The sequence below is a fragment of the Bison bison genome, unplaced genomic scaffold, assembly GCF_000754665.1.
Source record: "Bison bison bison isolate TAMUID 2011002044 unplaced genomic scaffold, Bison_UMD1.0 scf7180017864034, whole genome shotgun sequence".
NCBI classification, from domain to species: domain Eukaryota; kingdom Metazoa; phylum Chordata; class Mammalia; order Artiodactyla; family Bovidae; genus Bison; species Bison bison.
Window position 1 is genome coordinate 2,911,384 of NW_011494606.1, and position 4,555 is coordinate 2,915,938.

Sequence of the window (4,555 nt, forward strand, 5' to 3'; positions counted from 1 at the left end):
TTCACGGTTCACATATTGCTGAAGCCTGGCTTGGAGAATTTTGAGCATTACTTTACTAGCGTGTGAGATGAGTGCAATTGTGTGGTAGTTTGAGCATTCTTTGGCATTGCCTTTCTTTGGGATTGGAATGAAAACTGACCTTTTCCAGTCCTGTGGCCACTGCTGAGTTGTCCAAATTTGCTGGCATATTGAGTGCAGCACTTTCACAGCATCATCTTTCAGGATTTGGAATAGCTCAACTGGAATTCCATCACCTCCACTAGCTTTGTTCGTAGTGATGCTTTCTAAGGCCCACTTGATTTCACATTCCAGGATGTCTGGCTCTAGGTCAGTGATCACACCATCGTGATTATCTGGGTTGTGAAGATCTTTTTTGGACAGTTCTTCTGTGTATTCTTGCCATCTCTTCTTAATATCTTCTGCTTCTGTTAGGTCCATACCATTTTTGTCCTTTATCAAGCCCATCTTTGCATGAAATATTTCCTTGGTATCACACACACAATCCTTCCCAAATTCTTGCTCATTAATTCCTCTACATCCTCTTCTCCAACAAACACATTCCCAATCCCACTTCAAATGCTCACTCCCAAGGTCATACCTTAGACCTACTTAGTATTAATGAGTGTAACCCCTATAAAGTATCACTTTCAAGCATTACACCCCAACTACCAGCTCACTCCCCCTAATAGCCTAACTCCAACAATCCCAAGAGATATTCAGTGCATTAATCCTTATCTTTTCACTTCTGTGCACCTCCCCAAGTCCTCAATGCCTTTCTTACCCAAGTTCAATACACATTCAATCATTTAATTAGTCCCCTCCCTTGTATACACCCTGTAATACTTGTCCTTTCTCTTTCTTTGCATACTTCCGTGGCTCAAACTGGTACCAATCCAATTTTCTGCATATTCCACATTAGAACCCACATAGCTGAATGTGGTAATAAGGACACACAAACACACACACACGATGTATGATAATTGGTTTCCCTTTAAACTCATGATCAGGAACCTCAAATGAGACATTAATGCTGCCTAGCAATTTCATTTTATTTTTGTGATTCATTCATTCTGCCACTGTCCTCCTACATGACTAATTTACTTTTCTCTACTTAAACTTCCATTACCTTCCCTCTCATTCTCACTCATTTGATGACCTTGTTCACTATTTTATTGAAAAAATAGAAGAAATAAGAAAAGAACTTCCACAACCTCTCACAACTACATCTACCCACCTAACTGCATTTGTGCTCACATATTTTCATTTCTCTTTCATTACCATTGTGGACTATCTCTGATCCTGACCTTTGTACCTGTGCACTAGATCTCCACTAACCACCACCATCATCGCTCTCCTTACCTACTCAAATTTGCCCTCTCTACTGCATCTTTCCCAGACCCCTATAAACATGTGAATTTTCTCATCTAAAAACAAAAATTTCTTCTGAACATCTCAAGCTACTACTATATTTCTTTTATCCTTCATTAGCAAATTCCTCAGAAGAAGCATTCTTTCTGCCTGTCTACAATTTCTCACTTCCTTTTCTCAAGAATCCATTCCAATCAGACTTTCTCCCACCATTCTACCAAGTCTGCTATTGTCAGAACCACTAGTAAATTCCACATTGCCAAATTCAACAATCAGTTCTCAGTTCCTCATATTATTTGAACTATCAGGAGCATCTGACAGAGATTTATCACTCCTTCCTTCCTTCACTCTATCTCCCTCTTTCTTCCCCAGCAACAACTCTTGTTGACTCTACCTTCAAAATACCAATTACTTACCATCTCCACTGCTACCACTTTGGTCTAGGCCACCATCTCTCACCTAGATTATTGCAACAGCCTCCTAAGTGGTTTTACTACTTTTGTGTCTGTTCAGTCTGTTCTCAAGAGAGTAGGCAGAATAGTTCTTTAAAAGGAAAATCTTATCACATCACTATTATGTTCAAATTCATCCAAAGTCCTTCTATATCACATACCACTTAGACTAAAAGTGTAGGTCTTTAAAATAACTTATAAGACCTGGATTGATTTAACCATCATCTGCCCACCTCCACCGCCCTCTCACTTCATCCTCCATTTACCCCTTTACTCCACTGTGAACAGGCTCTCAGAATTAAATACCTCAGGCATGCTCCAGCCTCAAGGACTTGGCCTTTGCTATTTTCCTGGATCTACATCTTTATATTTGTCTGCATACCTCATTCACAGACTGCCTTCATGTCATTATTTAAATATAACCTTCGGCAGTGAATTTTCCTAGCAATACTTTGAAGTGCAACCACTCCAATACTCAACTCCACTTTCCCTGTTTTATTTTCCCTCTTTGTTACTTATCATTTAACATGCTAGTAATGGTAGCATGTTATCTTTTTTTATCATCACTGATGTGTTTCCACAGCCTACAGTGTGCTTGGCATAAAGTGGTCATAAAACATTTGCTAAATAAATGAAACCATTTCCCTCCTTCAAAGATGATATCAAATTACCCACAATATCAAGATTATATAGAAATGGGCCAATGAAAATCTCTCTCTCAACTTTATTTTAAATACATCTAGTTAGTAGCTGGCTTATGTAGGATTAGAACTAGAGCTAGTTCAACTAATAACTATACTAATGTTGTTTCCATGAAGATTTTTCTGATCTCTCTTTTCTAATCTTTGATCACCCTGAGCTCTCAAAGCAATAAATATGTTCTGCCCTTTTGGAACTTGCCAAGTTCTGTTCTTTGTTCAGGATTGTTTATATATCTTTATTATCTCCCCATAAACCTAATGTACATCCAAGGACTCCATCTATCTAGCACAGTAGTCTATTCTCAGTAGAGTCTCAAAATATTTGTAGAAATGAATATGTAAGTCAGGCACGAAAAGGATGAACGTCAAATAGAAACAAGTGCTACAAAACAAACTATTCTGCTTTGTTTATGGCAATACTGAGGGCTGAGAAGCAGAGACAGTGACTGATTTAGCAGATTTTATTCATAAACAATTTATATACCTAAAACTTACAATGTGAGTGCTTAGCTTGGGGTTCAAGTAAAGGATTTTGGGAAATCTGTGAACATCTTAAAATAATACATAAAGTTTCCTTTTGGGCTGCAATGTTTAAAATATTCTCAAAGAAGTCTACTAAGAAAGCAGTTGCAAGCAAACTTTTTAAGGAAACCATTTTAAAGTTGCACTTCCTATTATTTTCTAATGTGATATTGACTGAATTAGTACTTTTAAAAAATCTAATGAATGACTCCAGAACACATTTCACTACAATTTAAATTTTATAATTCTTCACAACCCCATGACTGATGAGATGGCTAACTATAACGCTCCACTTAAGAATGGCGCATTATATTTGCCATGTTTCTAAAATATTAAATTCTAGAATATGCAATCTTATCATTTAAAATCATAGTTCAACATCAATAACATATTTTTCAGACTACAACATAGATATTTTGTCAGTATTATGGCATCACAGGTATTAATTCTGTTTAGAAAAAGAAAGATAATTATTACCTGACCCTGGCTTGACATTTTTCTTTAACAAAACATTTGATCCCAGGAAGGCAGTTTGGACTGAGAACACTAAATCGTTAGTAAAATACATTCAAAGCATTTTAATAGTAGAAATATAAGCAAAATGAAAGTTCATATAAGTTCCCTTAAGTTTGCATTTTACCTTTAAAAAAAAAACTTTACAAAATAGATTATAAGCTTTAGGTTTTCTCAAAGGGAAAATAAAGGGTTTTGTTTTTTTTTTTAATTGTATTGGTTTTGCCATATATCAACATGAATCCGCCACAGGTATACACGTGTTCCCCATCCTGAACCCTCCTCCCTCCTCCCTCCCCGTACCATCCCTCTGGGTCGTCCCAGTGCACCAGCCCCAAGCATCCAGTATCTTGCATCGAACCTGGACTGGCGACTCGTTTCATATATGATATTATACATGTTTCAATGCCATTCTCCCAAATCATCCCATCCCCTCCCTCTCCCACAGAGTCTATACATCAGTGTCTCTTTTGCTGTCTCGTATACAGGGTTATTGTTACCATCTTTCTAAATTCCATATATATGTGTTAGTATATGGAGAAGGCAATGGCACCCCACTCCAGTACTCTTGCCTGGAAAATCCCATGGACAGAGGAGCCTGGTAGGCTGCAGTCCATGGGGTCGCTAAGAGTCGGACACGACTGAAGAGACTAAGCAGAAGCAGCAGCAGCGTTAGCATATTGTATTGGTGTTTTTCTTTCTGGCTTACTTCACTCTGTATAATAGGCTCCAGTTTCATCCACCTCATCAGAACGGATTCAAATGTATTCTTTTTAATGGCTGAGTAATACTCCATTGTGTATATGTACCACTGCTTTCTTATCCATTCATCTGCTGATGGACATCTAGGTTGCTTCCATGTCCTGGCTATTATAAACAGTGCTTCGATGAACACTGGGGTACACGTGTCTCTTTCAATTCTGGTTTCCTCAGTGTGTATGCCCAGCAGTGGGACTGCTGGGTCATAAGGCAGTTCTATTTCCAGTTTTTTAAGGAATC

At 37.9% G+C, this 4,555-nt stretch overlaps 1 protein-coding gene across 1 annotated transcript in view; it reads right to left on the reverse strand.

Annotated features, from left to right (window-relative positions):
- Nucleotides 1–4,555, reverse strand: part of GLCE (glucuronic acid epimerase) — a 109,640-nt gene that overhangs the window by 82,579 nt on the left and 22,506 nt on the right. The gene's annotated exons all lie outside the window — the stretch shown is intronic.